Below are 18,650 nucleotides of genomic sequence, written 5' to 3'. Positions count from 1 at the left end.
ACAAAATTACACCCCAAAACATAATCAAGGTCTGGGATAAAAATGGGAATTTCAAACACGATCAATAAATAAGGAACGATCATTTCTTTACTCCTTCAGATTTTTCTTCTCCTCTTTATACACCCATTACATAACATATCCACAACGCCGTTCGTTCCCACCGGTTGATTCGAGACACTATTTACCGCGTTAATGTACTGTATTATGTGCACGAAGGAAGTACACGAGACGAACTGCTTGTATTCCTAGGACAGAATTCATGCGTGAAAGGATGACGCCGTGAAGATGAGGTCGTGGTACCGAAGAGACGACCCAAGCCGATCAAAGAAGTGATTAAAAAGCTTTTTGCCTTTACACGTTACCTTCATCCTTCATCTATTCGATTTGCACTCTCGGTACGCGTGCGTGTGTGTGTGACATGTATTTATGAACCCCACTTACGAAATCAATTAACCGTTGATATACATACCATCGGACGCGGTTGACGCGAGAATATTTGTAATCACCGAACATCACTTTTTTTTTTTAATCTGCCAGGCTGCAACGGCATGCAAGACTTTCGTAATAATTCTACCGCGTTGATTGGGTAAAAATCTATTTTGCAAAATGTACAGTGCACCGATTGGCATTAAATTTTTAATGGACTTGTTCAACGATTGGAAAGTAAAGAAATGCTGACAAAACTTCAGTCGCTAACAAGATCCACGGACCTATACCTTGAGATTATATAATCACATTTATTTCTAACAAGTGAATTATCGTGACTATAAAATGATGGATAAAGCTGATTTTAGTCAACGTGTACTTTTCCTTCTTCGACCAGCCGATCAGAGATGAAAGACAGCCACTGACACGTCGTCTTGGGTTCTTTTATTTATTTATTTTTTTTTTACGACTACCAACATCACCCGATTATCGTGATCCAAATCAATTAAATCCCGAGTTCGGTAGCCGAGTGTTATTTTAATTAGAAAGTTTAATTGGCCTTATACTGTCGGTCGCATCTCGGTCCCTCCCCAGGGATCAATTATCAATGCCGATAATGACTAAACCCTCAAGTTCAAGCTTTCGAGGACCGATTATGTACCAAAGATATTCCCTGCGTAAGGTATATCAACGGCTGTAAAAGCAACCGGCTCCATTAGACGGATACCCGTGCCTACATCGAAAGGACAGGCGTCACAGGATGGGGAACAAAACCGGGTATGCATGTAAGGATAAACAAATCCTTGACATGCTGATCTATTATAAAAGAAAGACTACGTATTACTCTTAGGAGATGATGATTGTGCGCGAAAATAAAAGGAGAGAGAGAGAGAGAGAGTGAGAGGAAAAGAGAAGAAGCATTATAAAACTGAGCCTAGAGCACGTTTATCATCATCATCATCGTCATCGTCATCATCGTGCGACGCGGCATCAGGCAGGGCATTGTGAGCATTCCAAAAAAAAAAATCCAAGATGTACGCGCCATGGCTGCAACGTGGCATCGTGAGTCATTCGCAAAATTGAAACCACAAATTTTGGAGGGTGCGTTGGGTTCGCAAAAAAGAAAGAAAGAAAGAAAAAAAAAAAAAGAAAAGACCGCCTCTGAGCTGCCGCCCCCCGATCTAGGAGTGGCGGAGACGGTTTTTCGACCCCACCTTCGTAGGGGTTGCACCCCGAACGAAGCCCGACGATAGGCCCTTCCGACGAAGGGTGTTTCGTATCTAGGGGTGTCGCCGCAAGGGATGCGAAATTAATGCGAACGCGAGGCCTCCCTCCCCCTCACCCTCACCCTCACCATCGCCGTCCAACCCCTCGCGCCACCCAGCAAAGCCCGAGCCTCGCTAGGGTGCGTAGATACAGCTCGATCGATTTTTTCCCTGCAACCCTTTATACGTCGCCGAAAGGGGAGATCTGTGCAAAAATAGGGCGCTCTCGCTCGCTCTCACCGATCGAGAGTGTCCTACATGTAGACCAGATCGTCGCGAAGCGAGGAAAAGGGATCGTGATAAAGCGTCTAGCTAGCTGCCAATGCACTATACATACAAGGGTTGCCCCGTATATATTGCGCGAAAGGGCAGATGCGCCGGGTTTATTCTACTCCGGTAGGTATTCCATCAATGGGTTAGAATGTTCCCGCCATTTTCTTTCTATACTTTTATTCTATTTTCGCACCCCGTATTTTTTCTTTCTCTCTCTCTCTCTCTCTCTTTCACTCTCTCCGTCGTCTGTTTTTAATCGCACTGTACTCGCTGCTCTCTCTCCCGTCTTAATTTCGTTCTCCTCCTCTCATCCTGCACCCCTCCTCCCCCCCCTGTCGCCCCAACAATTTGGGAGGGCATTTTTCCCGCCGCCCCTGCCGCGCCAACTTCGACGCACGTATTAACAGTGCGTGGAAGAGCATCGCTGCGTAAACGCGTTACACACGATTCCCGACTTATGATACCTTGCCTTTCGATCGAGTCTCTATACTTATACATGCGTGTCAAATTATATACACCAACAAATTGTCGGAGTTCACGCTCTCCGCGGTTCTTTAAATATATTATTCCGTTGGTTTTCTTTTTTCTTTTTTTTCGGAGGGAGGGGGGAGAGGAGAAGACACGAGAGTTTTATTTCCTCTCCCTCTCTCTCTCCCTCTCTCCCTCTCTCTAATAAATATCGCTTTCTCTCTCTCTCTCTCTCTCTCTCTCTCTCTCTCTCTCTCTCTCTCTCTCTCTCTCTCTCTCTCTCTCTCTCTCTCTCTCTCTCTCTCTCTCCTCAACGACGCCGACGCCGCCGGCGCGACGCTTCCCTTTGCAAATTTGCCGCCACGTGTACCGGTGACATATCGTAAAATAGTGAGAAATTTGTATCCCGCGCGAACAGACGTGTACGATATTCGCGAGTGTTTTACGGTGTTGCGGAAAAAAACGAATCAGCCAATTTTTTCGAGTCGGTATCTGTGCGGTTTTTGGGTGAATCGAATCCGAAAAAAGGAACATATAATGGAATATTGTTATAACAAACACGTGAGTAAGGCATGTGTAAACTTATATAAAATAATTTCAGCTCGTGTACAATAATATTTGATTATGATTACGATCTTTTTCATGTATATATATGTATATATATATATTTGCAGTACCTTTAAACCGAGGGTAAAACGTTACGATAAATTACAAACACGGCTCACATGGCTCAGATGTAAAAAAAAAAATGCAAAACCGTCTCGATTTCGAGTCAAGTTTCGTGCGTAGAGAAAAAGGAATTAGAAGTATATACGGTAAATTGCGCAGTTATAAAATTAACCGTAAAAAAAGCAACGCACGAGGTAGGAAAATAATAATTTCTCAATAGCACTGCAACAACTATTAAAGCTGCGACGACTATTCTATTCAGGTTATTTGAACCACACTCCGGAAATAAACCTGCGCAGACCATAACCTATATGATTTCCTATAAACCCACCCACGAATAGAACAAATAAAAAAAAAAAAATGAATAGAAAAAGAAACGATACGAAAAAATAATAAAAAGAAATCATCCGCATTGGCCAAGCGCCACGGTTAACGATTATCTAACAACTAAAAAGACACACGTGGATGATGCTAGGCGACACGCGGGATTGTGAAACTTGAAGTGTGATACACTTAGCACTGTTTAAACATTTTAGAAATCAACAAAAGTACGCATTGATTGCATAGAATTCTAACAGTTTTGATTCGAATACGGATTTTTCTTTTTTTTTTCTTCTTCCAGTACCCTGCTCGGGGATTTTTACTTTTACATGTGTCGTGAAAGAAAATTTTTCGTCGAATTCAAAGTTGCTAAATAATCTAGCACAATGCCCGAAATACATGGATCGGTTCATTTCTATTCATAGAACGACGAACCATACCAAATTTCTAAATACTTGTTGCGTTGCACGATAAACGACAAGTTGTAAAGATTAAATTTTTACTGCGAATTGGAGATTTATTATTTGAGAAAACAAAATCCACCTATAGATCGTTTTATATTATAATGTAATAAAAATAAAGATAAATTTCTCGTATACAATTATCATGAGATATGTACTTAGTAAAAAGTATTAATATGTTGATATGATTGTAGTTTCGGTGAAACGGTTTTTCCTATAATAATTTGAAAATAACTATCGAATTCAAATTTGAAGAGGCCAAGCGAGGCCGATTATTAGTCATTCGAAATGAATCAGGCCTTGACGTCTGTGTAACGAAAATATGATCACAAAATCGAATAAAGAAACGTGGTATATATAAACATATAAAACAAACCTAGAACTTTATTTTCCACATAGATATCTTTAATGAATTTAAATTTAATACGACAAAGGTGTATAAAATTGACCTGACAAGCAAAATGAAAGTAATTTTGAGATTTCGAGTCATACACGCACAGACTTGTATCCGTGTAACAAAGAATCAAAAGAAAATAAAGTCTCAAGTGTATCGAATCGCGCATTTCACCGTTAAATAAAACAATTTGAGAAACGGATAACCGAAAGTGAACCAAGGCGTAGAGAAATACCGCGTAGCGGAGAATTTCGCGAATTCCACCCCGGGAAGGCGAGTCTGCGTTTCTTCTTCGCCCGCAAGCGACAATATCCGTTGAATTCTCGGAGGGTCGCGGTGCAGCGAAGCTCGACGAAACGAAGGACCACCTTGCAGGCCGAGGGCCATTTACAATTCAATATTGAGCATCCCGCTGCAGGAGAACCGGAGCTGGTGCAGCAAATCGGCAAGAGACGAGGAAAATCGTTGCGGAGGAAGCGAGTCGCGCGAATTTTTATTTCTTTTTTTTTTTTCCTTTTTTTTTTGCAAAAGGAATTCGCTCGTTCCGCTACGGACTCGATTTTCTATTCTCTATTTTCTTTGATTTCTGAGTCATGAATTATCATTTCGCGAACAATGCGCGAAATTTCACAGTTCCGGTTACACGTAGCGATCATTCGCGAAACCGTTTCTCGCTCAGCTGATCGAATAAGAGCGCGAAGAAAATTATGATTATCATCTTTTTTTTTCTCGCTTAATAGGCATTCGAGCAAAGAGAGAAAAATGAAAAAAGAACGGACTTGAGCTGCTGCTGCTGCTGCTGCTGCTGCCGTTGAAATACGGATTATCTCGATCCGCGGTCCGTTACGTTATATACCGCTCCGAGATGTTATATCTCGGACTTCAAAGTGGCTCGATCAATTCGCACGTTGCGTCTACGTGTACCCGGACAATGTATCGAGCTGCTGAGGAATTTCACGTTAATATATGCCTTACACGCTGATCAAATTCAAAGGATTGTATATATACAGTATTATATTATATTATAACTCGCTGTGAGAGAAAAAACAGTCATTCTCCGTTGATTGGATCAGGAATAATTATCGAACGCGCCGTAACGAAATTGCAATATCAATCTCTCGAGATGAAATCATGTTGTAAAATCCTGGGAGAAGCTTGGTTGGATCGAAATAAAACTTGTCATTGTAATATCGATGAGTTTTCGAAATAAGAAAACCTGTGCATCGACGTGATGTTTCACATTTGCGATAAAAGGATATTTACGAATCGATTACGCGATACCCTTCTTTTTTTACGAATTATCAATTATAGTCGAATACGCGTATAGGGTGGGAAAATTTTTAAATAATATTATAATCAGTCCAGAGTCCAGACACATAATTACCGGAATTCAAACAGTATTCTAATCATGGTCTGTGAGTAATTGGGACTAATATTCGGACGAAAGGCAAAATTCGGAAAGGAAAAAAATGCCGAAAGGTCGTAACTCCGACAAGTCAAAGTATCGAGAGTGCGAGAATGAGAAAATTTAAAGATGTGAAACATCGAAATTCCGAATGATCCAAGATTCTCAGTTACGTGAATTTCTGGCTCGCTGAAATTTCAACACTTTGATCTTTCTTTCCGTTATTCTGATTTTCAGTTTTTCACACCGACGCGTTGAGCAAACTACGCTGTATGAGTATACTTTAATTTCCGGAACTTTGCTCTATCGTAACGTGAATTTTCAGAATCTTGGATTTTGGAACTTTGAACCGTCGGGTTTCCAACGATTCGAAAGATTCTTGTTTCTTGAAAATTTGATATATTTGCTTGAATTTTCGCCGCAAAATAATTCGGAACATTTCAAATTCGTAACTTCAGCCCCGCCCCGACAAATCAACGATTGCGTCTCGGAAAGACGCGTGTATAATAACATACGTAGATAGTATACCGATATGAAACTGTACACGTTGCTATTTATACGCGGCATGCAATTATCATTGGTTAAAATAAGTTAATTAATAAGAGATTCAAGCCGGGTTGGCAGGGTTGAATAATCGCGAGTTAATGATAGCCTGCGAAACGCCGATCAGCGGTAGCAGCTCGCTATCTTATCCGGCAAAGCTGCTGTTGTAACACAGCAAGGGCGAACCGTTTTCCACCATCTCCTCAGTTTCGCACACACGCACGCGAAATCCCGTGTCATATAGAAACGCACACGGGTAGGTTAAATATTATGCAGCGAGGTGTGGCGAAGACTCACGCAACGAGCTGCGGGTAATCTTTGCTCGTTGTTCTTCTTGTTGGTGTGCAGCACCGTTGTCGGTAGTCACCGCGGTAGCATTTAACTTTCCTCGTTTTACCCTATGCAGGCCACTTGGCCGCGTTGGTAACCATCGTAATTATAACTCGCCAATCTCGCTTTGCCGATCTTGAGCATCAGCTGTTCCTAATTCCGTAAGGCCTGCACTTAACCCCTTACCGCCTAGGGTTAAGAATACTCAAACCTCTCTCTCTCTCTCTCTCTCTCTCTCTAAACTAAAAAGGAGAGAATAAACGAACGGTAAGCATCGAAAGCTTCCCGTATTATGCCTACTTGGAAATAATCTTCACCTCGCTAGTCGTCGCAATCGTGCGAAAGAGGCTCCAACTTCCTTCGCGGTTTTTTTATCCCGATCTTCGATCTCGCGCAGCGATAACGTCTAAGCTGTTGGGCATAATCCACGGACTTTACTCCTCCGATATCTCCCTGCGGGGAACATCCGTCCCGAAGACCTCGAGGACGTATTTACCTTATTCCGTTGGGCCTTTTACGGCCATTTTTAGCTGTACCTTTAGCGCCTCGGAACTCCGCGGGAGTGAAATTGCGAGCAACGGTTGCCGGTTGTTAAGGTGTACATAATATATATATATATACATATATATATATATATATATACATGTACAAATTTTGCACATCCATACATGTATAGGCATGTTACATGCATTCGTATGAATAGGTGTACGTGCATGTACCCGCGAGAAGCAAAATGCCCTGTAATTTTCGACGACCGGACAGTAGATGGCTTCGAGTGGATAGTTTGCGTCGTTGGAAGGCCGGCAAACAGAATCATCCTTCACGCGTTTATGGATTATATATGCCAGACGAGGCGAGTATTGGTTTGGTATGAAATCGTAACACGACGTGTAACTATCGAAGCCGCCTTGACGTCGCAATTAAATCGCAATTATCAATTACCGTTTGAAATTTGTTCGCGAATGGACGCGATTATTCTTTTACCGCAGTGCTGTCGACGCGATTTATAACAAGGCCGTCTGCGTTTTTCGGCGACCGGGAAATCAGCTTTTTTAAACTTTTTTTCGAAAAGAAGATGAGCATTTTTTTCATTACCTTTTTCACGATCCGCAATCACGTTACAAATCTTAGCAATAAGCGCAATAAATTTACCAATATGTTCCGTATATAGGAAGAAAAAACATCGGATTTTCTTTAAATCGATTTATCCGTATAAGAGACTGAAAAATACAAATAAAAAAATTTAAATGAGTATATTCCGTATGTTGCTGAAAAGTGAGTTACTGATCAATCTGAAATAATATTTTCAGCTTCGTTAGTAAATTTTCATGATATTTAAGAATTTTCAGGTGCTTAGACATCCGGCGTAATTCGATCGCATTGATTTCTCAGCTGAAGTTGAGGGGAAACTTGTTATTATGACTCAGCTTTGACAAATGGCTAAAACAAATAACGGATTCGGTCGGATTGTCTTTTGAGAGAAATAATTCATATACAGACTTACCAAAGAGACCGAATGTTTGTGCATTAATCGACATCATATATTATAGAAATTGATCTTAAGCTGAGAACCTGAATTTTTCCCATTTTATGAATAACAATAAATACACCCGGCTTTGTTATCCACAGGAGATTAGTTTTAAAACATTTCTTCCTTTTTTACCAAATGAACGTTAATCCGTTTCCAAACTTATATCAGGACTAAGAACGTTTTAGAAAAAGCAAATTGCGTTTACTGCACCATAAGACATATACATGCATAAATTTAACGTTGTTTCTTATTTTTTGCTCGCAGGAAACTTCAAGCTGGGAAAAAATGCTGACAATGCCTGTTATATAAGGTAATAGATTTGGCATACAGTTAACGGCGGAAATCGGTTTGACAATACCGATAAGTAAAAACTATTTATTATCGGTAGAATAACGAACGATGCGACTAATCGAATATTCATGATCGACGAATGGTAAATTTGCGGTGGTTTGGGCCTTAGTGGTCCTGTGGTGGCTGTTATTTGAATCCTACTGGCCTGCTAAGTCCCAAGTCAACACAAATCGACAGCATACTCGGAGCTATTATAAAAAGGAAGAAACTTTTACAAGTCAATTACAAGGAAGTTGCACGGTTTAAAATCACACTCTGCCCGTATAAATAATCGTTCTTCGAACAGTGAATAACACCGAAGATTTCGCTGTTTTAAAAAATTGTCGAATCAACGGCGCTCCTCTACACGTACAGAAGTCTACCAATCAAGAATATCTGCCGAGACGTTATACTAATTTACAGTATGATATTGTATCACAAGGTCGTTTAACCGAGAGGACGTTGTCTTATCGTCAGAAACCGGTCGCCCCGAGTGAAAAACAAAAACAAAAAAACAACACGGGGATTATCTAGATGGTACGTCTCTATTTTTTCAGCACAATCTATACGGTGTACAAGGACACGATGTCGAAGTCGTAAGATAACGAACAGGTACATTACAGAGTGCATAAAATGAAGTTTTAACACCTCTCGCTTCGCCTCGCGTCAAGATATTACGTAGCGAAATTCCAGTCATATGAAAAATACCAACGGAGGCGCAAAACTTTATCTGCAACAATGATGATAATGACAAATAAAAATAACGTTAATTAATTTACTCCACAAAGTATCGACGCACCCGGAATCTAAGCTACCTGCATAAAAACAAAAGTGGTAATAAACGGTTGCACTGAGAGAAATTTTTAATACCGGTTATACTATTTTCATTTTTTACCACAATCGAAAAATATACACTTCTAGGTGGAAAATGAAAATTAGTTTTACAGCCGTTACCGGAAAGTCTAGTATGCGTTGCTATTCTTTCTCATTACGATCACTCTTGCTATATTTTCAACTGTAAAAATAACACGAAGAATCGGCGAATCTCGCAAAGCTTTTCTCTGTTGACCTTAAATAAAAATAAAATAAAATATAGAAAAAAAAGGTAACAACTGGCCCAGTTGGAGCCTTGCAAGCTGCCTGCGCCACCCGCTATGCCAGCAATGTTGAGCACATGCTACAGCGATCATGGTTACGGTATCGGAACACATGGTGTGTAAATATATACACACACACACACACACACATATATATATATATATATATATATATGCAGACATATCGGCCTCGATTTAGGTAGCGGTTATAACCCCATAAATAGGCAGTGACATTGACGTATTGGATAGAACGAAGTAGAAGACGGACGGAGATTTTTTATTTCTGTGAAGATCGAAAATTCGCGCGTGTTATAATTTAACGACATTGATTTTACGAAAAAAAGTAATACGAGAATCACGCAGGTTTCTAGACTTTTTCGAACTCAATTCGGTGCATTTGATGGATTTTACCGTGATGTAATTGTAAAGAGAGAAATAAATTTTTATTTTTACAGCAAATAGATGCTGTACAGTTATCATAATTTTTCAAGATGATCGATGGTCCGACTTCAATTGTCAAGTGTGAAAAAACTGTGCTTAAATAGAATTGTTTAATACTGAGATATTTTTTGCTATAGTTTCATGTACTCGCCTCATACTGAAAGTGAAAAAATCGTGGATACTGAGGATAAAAATTATAGAATATTTCCAGTATTGAACATCTGCACGATAGTAGAGTGAGACTTGCTTAAACCTTGTATACCTAATTCCTTAACTTGTACATCAAGTATAGCAATAAAATATAGAAGCAAAATTCAAGAAGACCTAAACCTTGATCCTTTAGCAACATGCGTTAATTTTCCATCCCCGCGCCAAATGATGATATAATATAAATTACTTTGAAAAAATGACTAACAAACGTGACTGACAATGAATATCTTCGCTTGGCCCGGCTTGTTAAAGTCGCCGAATATAAAAATAAAAAAAATGTCTTCTTTCCTTCCTTGCTAATTTTTTTACCCTGCATTCCGGCGGCTGCAGGCACGTTAGGCATAAAACGTAGTAGAGTACCGGAAATGCGACACATATGCGACAGTGAAAACCGAGGGACAAAAAGAGGCCGCGTAGCCGGAGGATGCAGGCATCTAGTCAGATATCGCGCTGCGGGATCGGAGTGCGGTTAAAACTGCCGCTCGTAAAGGCGGGACGTAACTCTCTAAATCATGGGGGCTCATTCCGTCCTCCTTGTTTGTTTCTTTATTTTCATATCATTTTTTCGTCTTGTTAACCCTCTTTCAACTCTTTCGTTCCATATTATCAGTTTTTTCTTCTTTTTTTTTTTTTACTTTATTTATATATTTTTGTTTTTATTTATTTTTTTTTCGTTTTGCTGCATTTCTGCACTCGGTGCGTACATTTATGAGTCGAGTTACGCCCCTGATGCGTTGGTCGGTACCTTGTGTGTGCATTTCTCGGACAGCTGCATTGCTGCAGCGTTCGAAGGAGGCGTATATATACTAGAGTGTCCCAAAGAAACCGACTATTTTTTTTTTTTCAAAGAACATTGAAAAATCGTCAGAGTATCTCTAGAAAATGACCCTGTGAAAATATAAGCTCTTAATATTAATATTTAGAGGTGGCGATTTGTAATTTTCTATTTCCCATTTAAATAACATGGGAAAATTTTTTTTTGTACTTTGGAATTTTGTGATGGGATAACGAGCTACTTCATAAGTATGACGAAATCAGGTCTTATAGGAAATTTGATGCTCTACAAAAAAGGTCTGATTGACATTTTGCGTAAATCCAGCCGTTTCAAAAATATCGAGCCTCAAACTTCGGACTGTTTAAAATTATGCTTTTTTTTTTCGTAAATACAACGAAAATTAATTTATGCGTATTATAAACCCAGAATTATCAACTGAAGAATAAATATATGCTTATATTTGACGGAATGCTGATCCGAAATTATTAATAATTTGACAAATGATAATTTTTATTGATTTTTAGCGAAAAATATTTACTTACCCAAAAAAATTCGTAGAAGTTTATTATAAATTTATTTGTATTATGTATTAATAATCCATTTAAATTAATAATAATAGATTTATTGTCTTGGTACTAGATTAATCAGTAATAACAGTAAAATACAAGATCTATTTAAACATTTCTAGTCAATTTCTTAGCAGTAAAATCTAGAATAAATTTTTTTTCCTAAAGTTTGGATAATCCTGTCGATGTTTTTTCACGTTGTGTAACAAACCTTGGAACTGCTCTTCACTTTTGGTTAATCGTTGATTGTATTGAGAAATTAACGCGATGTTTCTTTCAGCAACGTCATTAACAACTTTCAATGAATTGAAAAAGTGAAGATTATTTTTAAAGCTGTCATGAGCAGGCCATGAAGTTATTTCTAAATCAAGAAAATCAGTACACAAACCGAACCGTTCAAATAAAACCAAAGAGTCTTTAGATACAAAGTCGCTCAAATCTTTTTTTAATAAGGTTTTATGAATTCACGAATTTTTTTAGGTAAGTAAATATTTTTCGCTAAAAATCAATAAAAATTATCATTTGTCAAATTATTAATAATTTCGGATCTGCATTCCGTCAAATATATGCATATATTTATTCTTCAGTTGATAATTCTGGGTTTATAATACACATAAATTAATTTTCGTTGTATTTACGAAAAAAAAAGCATAATTTTAAACAGTCCGAAGTTTGAGGCTCGATATTTTTGAAACGGCTGGATTTACGCAAAATGTCAATCAGACCTTTTTTGTAGAGCATCAAATTTCCTATAAGACCTGATTTTGTCATACTTATGAAGTAGCTCGTTATCCCATCACAAAATTCCAAAGTTCAAAAAAAAATTTTCCCATGTTATTTAAATGGGAAATAGAAAATTACAAATCGCCACCTCTAAATATTAATATTAAGAGCTTATATTTTCACAGGGTCATTTTCTAGAGATACTCTGACGATTTTTCAATGTTCTTTGAAAAAAAAAAATAGTCGGTTTTTTTGGGACACTCTAATATATACGTATACGCGTGCTATAAGCTACGAGAATTGCTAGGCGGGAAAAACTTGACAATTTTCAATATCGTTATAACCGGCGCACCGCCGGCACTGCTCGGACGGTAACAAAGCACCGCGGGCGCTCTGCAATTACCTTTATACATACCGAGCATATGAAATTACGCTAATTTTCTTACACGCATATATTTATATACCCGCGTATAACCAGACACTGTAAAATAATGAGAACCAAGTTTTTCCACTCGCTATTAGCCCGACGTTTTAATATATTTAGCAAGAAAGCTAAACTCTTGAAAGATGTATCCTGTAATGTTCCTGCGTCGAAGGCTCGAAGCCTGCAACCACTTTGCAAATAGTACATTGTCTAACAAGGAGGCAAACTCGGTCTTTCCGGGCCGAGCGTAAGTTTGCAATATGAGTCGTGGATGAAGTCGAAGACGGTTGTTGCAAGTACGCGAGGCGAAAACACCGTTGACTCCTTTTTCCACACGATTATTTATACGACAAGAGTATGTCGCGCGTTTTTTCACGAAGCACGAAATTGAGGATAGGGTCGCGTAATGTCAGATTTATTAGCAACAGCGCATGCGCGGAATACGGAAAAGACAAATTTCATTTGTCATAATATCTAAAACATTCAGTTGAAAGTGGTCTTTTCAGTACTCCGCGCATGCGCATTGGCAAACTCACTCTACCCTCATAGAAACGGGTACTTTGCGAACGAAAAAAACGGTTGGAAAATCGCTTAAAACATACTTGCGTTGAGATAGGTATGTATTCGTTGGAGCAAATATTGTTATTACAGTGTACTGCAGAGATAAATAATCCTGCACTTGGCTTTTTCAACTTTCATCTTACAGAAATTTAGCATTATCTATGAGTTGGGGTTACGAATTTAAATCCAAGTTGAGGCTTTTTTCTATGAGGGATATGAGATACTTCGAAGGCTTATTCAGGGTACCTTGAACGAAAAGTCAAATTTGAAACCCTGCGTCGGGAGCAAATTTCAATTTTATACCATGGCGTCCACTTTGAAATACGAGAATACAGACGTAGGCATATATATTGGCGAAATTTGATTTCGTCAACGATTTTTGTACAGGGTTGAATTTCGGCGCGTGTACCAGAGCGATGTAAGTAATAAGGGACTGAAATCGACGTGAATTCGATTTCACGAAACCGATTTTAAAGCAAAGACGCCGTCGCGCGGCGAGAAAAACGTCAGCGTTACCTTAACGCGTATCCGACGATACTGAGAAAGGATAATAATTATCCAAAGCAGAGCAGTATAATACAAACTAGCGACAGTGCATGCGCACGATAGGTACATATATTACCTATATAATATACCTCGTATAGACAAGGCAAAGAGAGAAGGTAGCCGCGTGCACAGCATCTGACGTCTTCATCGGTCTCGAGGGGGTTTTAAAAATAAACAATCACGAAGGCACCTGCAATTACCAACATTTTAACGAGCTGTAGAAAAGCTGCGTTTATTATCGCCCAAGCATTGCTTGCCAATATCATAAATTATCATTTTCCATAAAAGATTTACACACACCCTATATTATTATACACCATACCCTACACCATAAACCCGCCCTATGCAACGCAACGTACAGCTGTCGTGTCGCTAATGTGTATAATAATATATATACAATATAAGAACGCACCTTACTATTTCCAATTCATACCTGTAACGTACACGTCTAATCTCTTCGTTTTTTTTTTTTTTTTTTTTTTATCACTGCTAGTCCAGTCAATCGGGCTTTTTTGCTCTACAAAAGGTGGTGTAGAAACAATTTTGATACATGCTATTTAGTTCCGCATCCCGATGAAGAATCCAATATTTTGACCTTTGGTACGCTCAGAACGGTCCGCCGATATCGATTAAAGGTACAAAAAATTGGTTTCTTCAAAATAATTCCTCAACGGATGATCCTACGGCAAAAGTCTCTTGGAAAAATTTGAATAAGGCTGAATTCCCTACGTTTTTTGTATAAGCACTTTTTTTTTTTTTGTAAGTTTGATGTATGACGAGTTATTTTGAAAAAAATTATTTCTCGTACTCTTAATCCAACATGGCGGACCCCAGCGCCCCAAGATCGAAAACCTGGATTTTTTATCGGGGCCCGGAACTAAATAATATATATCTAAATTATGTCTAAACCACCTTTTGTAGGGTAAATGCCTTTTTTAGTCCCTATTAAGGGGACTATCTTACTCGGCACAGTGTTTTACACGTTCCGATTTATCAGTTACGCTACATCATTTTTTCCGGAGGGAAAAAAAAGAGGAGATTTTACTCAAAACTGCAGGAAAACAGGGATGCGTGAACCTTTTAAGAAAAACGACTAAAAAAAAAAAAAAAATAGCCATGTCAACTATATTTTCCACAAAATAAAGTAGCAGAGTAAATTCTGCACTTCGAGATGTATATTTTCTAAAAAAAACTGCTCTTTTACAAAAAAAAAAATCTGCTCTATTGTTATCTCCGTGTACGTACATTTTTTTCTTATCTCACTCCGTTCAATTCTTTTTAGGTGTACTTCTTCTTTATGCTTGAGTTTTTTTTTTTTTCCTATAACTTCTTACTCGGACCCGATAACCTTCCAACCTTCCAACCTTCTTCCCGTACCCTCGGGGCAATGAGGAAATGGAGGAGGCGACATTCCCGCTGCCGTATGCGACACGCCGAGTAGGTATACCTACCCTAAGGTATCAACCAAGTAACCATTGTCTTCGCAGCATCGAGCTGTACTTGAGGTCGATTGTTTTAAACATGACAATAAGAAAAAGGATTTTTTTTCACCGTTTCTCTCTCTCCCTCTTGTTCTCTTCGACCATATTTGCCGACGACTCTTCACTTCACGGTCACCAGCTGATCGTTGGTACAACAAGTCGTACACAATTTTACCTACTTGCGAGGTGCGACAAGCCTCGTTTCTTTCGTCACCTTAACGTTTATCCCGCAATTTTAGGGAAAATAGGGGAGGGTATTAGGGTTACAATATTTTTTCATAGTACTGACCAAATAGAGCAAAATTAGATACTGATTGTAAAAATTTTCAGATAATATCAAGACATCGGAGGGGGGAATTTAAATTTAAATTTTAGATGTTTTTTAATTGTGTTTTTTTGTTTTTTTGTTCTCGTAAACGAGAATGGACTGAAAAAATCAACTTTGACGGTTCAGAGCCATGTTTTTACGTACGACTAAACGTAGGAACAAAATCACTTGGGATGAATAAACCAGTATTCTGTAAATAACGACGCGCAATTAAACCGTAAGAATTATGATTTTGTAAAATATAAGGGAGCTTTGAGATTCAGTGCATGTATAATTTTTTTTTCTTCCAATGTCAATTCAGAGGTATCAAAAATTCTTCTCAAACGTCAAATTGATTTTTTCACACCGTTATAGTTTATGAAGAAAGAAAAAGTAACCGACTGGCAAAAACTGAGGGATATCAAGGGGAAATTGATCGGTTTAGGGTATATTTACGAGAGACATTCAGTTTTAGAGTATCTGAAGGAAAGAAAGAAACAAAAAAAATAGGATTTTTTTTTTTAGGAAATAGGGAACCCATTGTGTAGCCTGCAATTATCGAAGGTGTGACTACCGTATTTAGATTTCTTTCCAATTTCCGAATTCCAAGATGCAATTAATCGTTCGATCATTTGTTTCCCTGTTAATTAATTCAAGATTCGTCGATCATTATTTCACGCATCCGTTAGTTTTCTTCAGACTCGAAGAACTTCGAATCTCGAAGTTTACAATGCCTGTACAGTGATTCTGGCACGATAACATTTTCCTCGCTCTATACCGGAATGAAACTCATAACCCACATTTCACGTAAATTCATATAAACTCGATTTGAACTTTTTTACCTCTAATATTTCTACAATATAAAGACACATGTACGTATCTACAGACATCCGTGAACATAGCGGAAGCTGGTATTACACACCCATCGACTGCACCTATATTATGTAATATATAACACCGATACAAATATGAATTACACTGTCGCAGCCGCGATATTTCATCGAGAATCGTTTATCTCCGGATGATTTGTGACCATTGGCAAGTACGTGCGATTGCCTCTATATCTCGGCTATCTGAATATGTATATCTAAGAACACGGGCCTCCCGAGCATATTCTCGACTATCTTACGGCAACAGATCTGCGGTATTCTTCGTTTAAGAATCGGTTCGAGTATCTCAATCGCAAAAACAATTCCCCGTGCGATGCTCACTGTACGCGTGATATAATATTGACACTATCGCATGCCTAATACGCAGTTAGAAAGAAAAACTTGACCGCTGACTCGATGAAAAGACTCTGCGGAACAAGAGTTTTGCACTGAGAGAACGTTTTAGTTCCGGTTACCGCTCGGTCCTCAACTATTTTCATTTTTTACCACAGTCGAAAAATATAGTTCTACTGGCAAACCTCATTCTCGTTCCGAATAACCGTTTTCTTTTATTAAGCAGGAAAAAATATATAGATACACGGATAACGGATGTAGAAATCGAGTGGAGGAATTCGTTGAATCATCGAAGCTCGAGATGATATAATTATTCGCCGACTTATTCTGATCGACATAGATAATTCGCGAAGCATCGAATCAGTTTTTTATACAGAGTGTATAGGCACAGATAAGAATCGTTAATTATCCACTGACTAAAACTGATTAAGCGCTAATTACTGCCTCTAGGCTGCAGCAGCTAGTCTGTATATTAAGCTTTGATGTGATGCAGCGTGATATTATACCTAGCTAAATTAATAGATATAATACATTGTGTGTGTGTGTGTGTGTGTGTGTGTAACATGATGTAAAAATAAATATCTTTATGGGGTCGAAGTATAGGATTACGCGTAATAAACGTAGGTCTAATTACGAACCGTACGCTAGGTTGAAACCGTGAAATAATTGGATCATTGATCGATTTCTTTGCCGGGATCGGTGTAATATACTTATATGCGTACAGCGTGATTATGGGGCGCTATAAAACAGGGTAAAAATTAAATAATTACCACGCGTCTTTCGCAATCTATGCCGTACGTAAGGTATCTTATAACACGGATATGCAACGCGCAAGAAACGAATGACAATGTATAAAACCGCGAGATAAATATTATTACAGCTAGTATAAGTAACCACGCACGGTACGGTAAAGAAAAATTGAATTACAACGGTAAAAACTGGATTCTTGGTATATTATACAGACACGTACATACGTGTACGGGTGGATAAATCGAACCTAATCGTCGGTCACTAATCGACCTTTATATTACAGACGATACCCTCCGACCTGTAACACAATAATACAAGGAGCATTGTTGGAACGATGTATAAGTGGTAACACAAATGAAGCGAAATGGAAGCTGTGTTTCTGTGTTTCATCTAACTCACGTTACATACAAAATCGGTCGAGTCATTCGAAAGATGATTACAAGACACGAGATCACAATGACCCTTCTTTTCTAATTAACGTTTCCTTGTGCAAAAGTGTGTGTGTGTGTGTGTGTGTGTGTGTGCGCGCTTCGTACAAACTCTCGTGAATCGCAACTTCTAGACAAAACGTATCTGCGATGTACTTGTATATCAACTTAACTTCAATTTATACCAGTGTCTAAATGTTTATTATACGTTAGATTTATATCGGAGAACAACTCTCTCGGATGTGATTTATTATTATCGTTGCTGTTGTTGTTGTTGTAATAATTATGCTTTTGTTAATATCAATCGCAAGGTTCAACAGCTGATCGCAATTAGAATAATAATAATTGTTTCATCATTCTGCAGGATTTCGTTGAGGCAGGGTTGGGGTTTCTATGCGGCATGTGCCTTGATGTTACTCGCCGAAATGCAATGCCCTTGGAAATCCCAAAAATGTCCAACGCACCTCGACGCAGTTAAATATTTAAAAACTAGACGTGTCGATAGTTATTTTTGCAACGTTTTCAGAATTTCAATCGCAATGGTAAATACGACGGTGTTCGTACGCGTGTAAGAAAGATGGTGAGGCTTGTTGTTGGCTGAGGTTGAGCAAGGATTACAGTCAGCTGGTCAGTCGGCCGTCAAACGTTGTAAAGTTTGTTAAAGCCGTCACGCTTGGCCAAGCGATGCACCAAATTTTAATA

The 18,650-nt window shown here is 38.6% G+C and overlaps 1 protein-coding gene across 1 annotated transcript in view; it reads right to left on the bottom strand.

The window, feature by feature from the left end:
• The window catches only part of LOC124219839 (protein cortex), a 245,072-nt gene that overhangs the window by 222,935 nt on the left and 3,487 nt on the right, over window positions 1–18,650 (bottom strand). The window lies entirely within an intron of this gene.

Source organism: Neodiprion pinetum, chromosome 5 (genome assembly GCF_021155775.2).
Source record: "Neodiprion pinetum isolate iyNeoPine1 chromosome 5, iyNeoPine1.2, whole genome shotgun sequence".
Lineage (NCBI taxonomy): Eukaryota > Metazoa > Arthropoda > Insecta > Hymenoptera > Diprionidae > Neodiprion > Neodiprion pinetum.
This window is presented reverse-complemented; position numbering and strand designations above follow the sequence as displayed.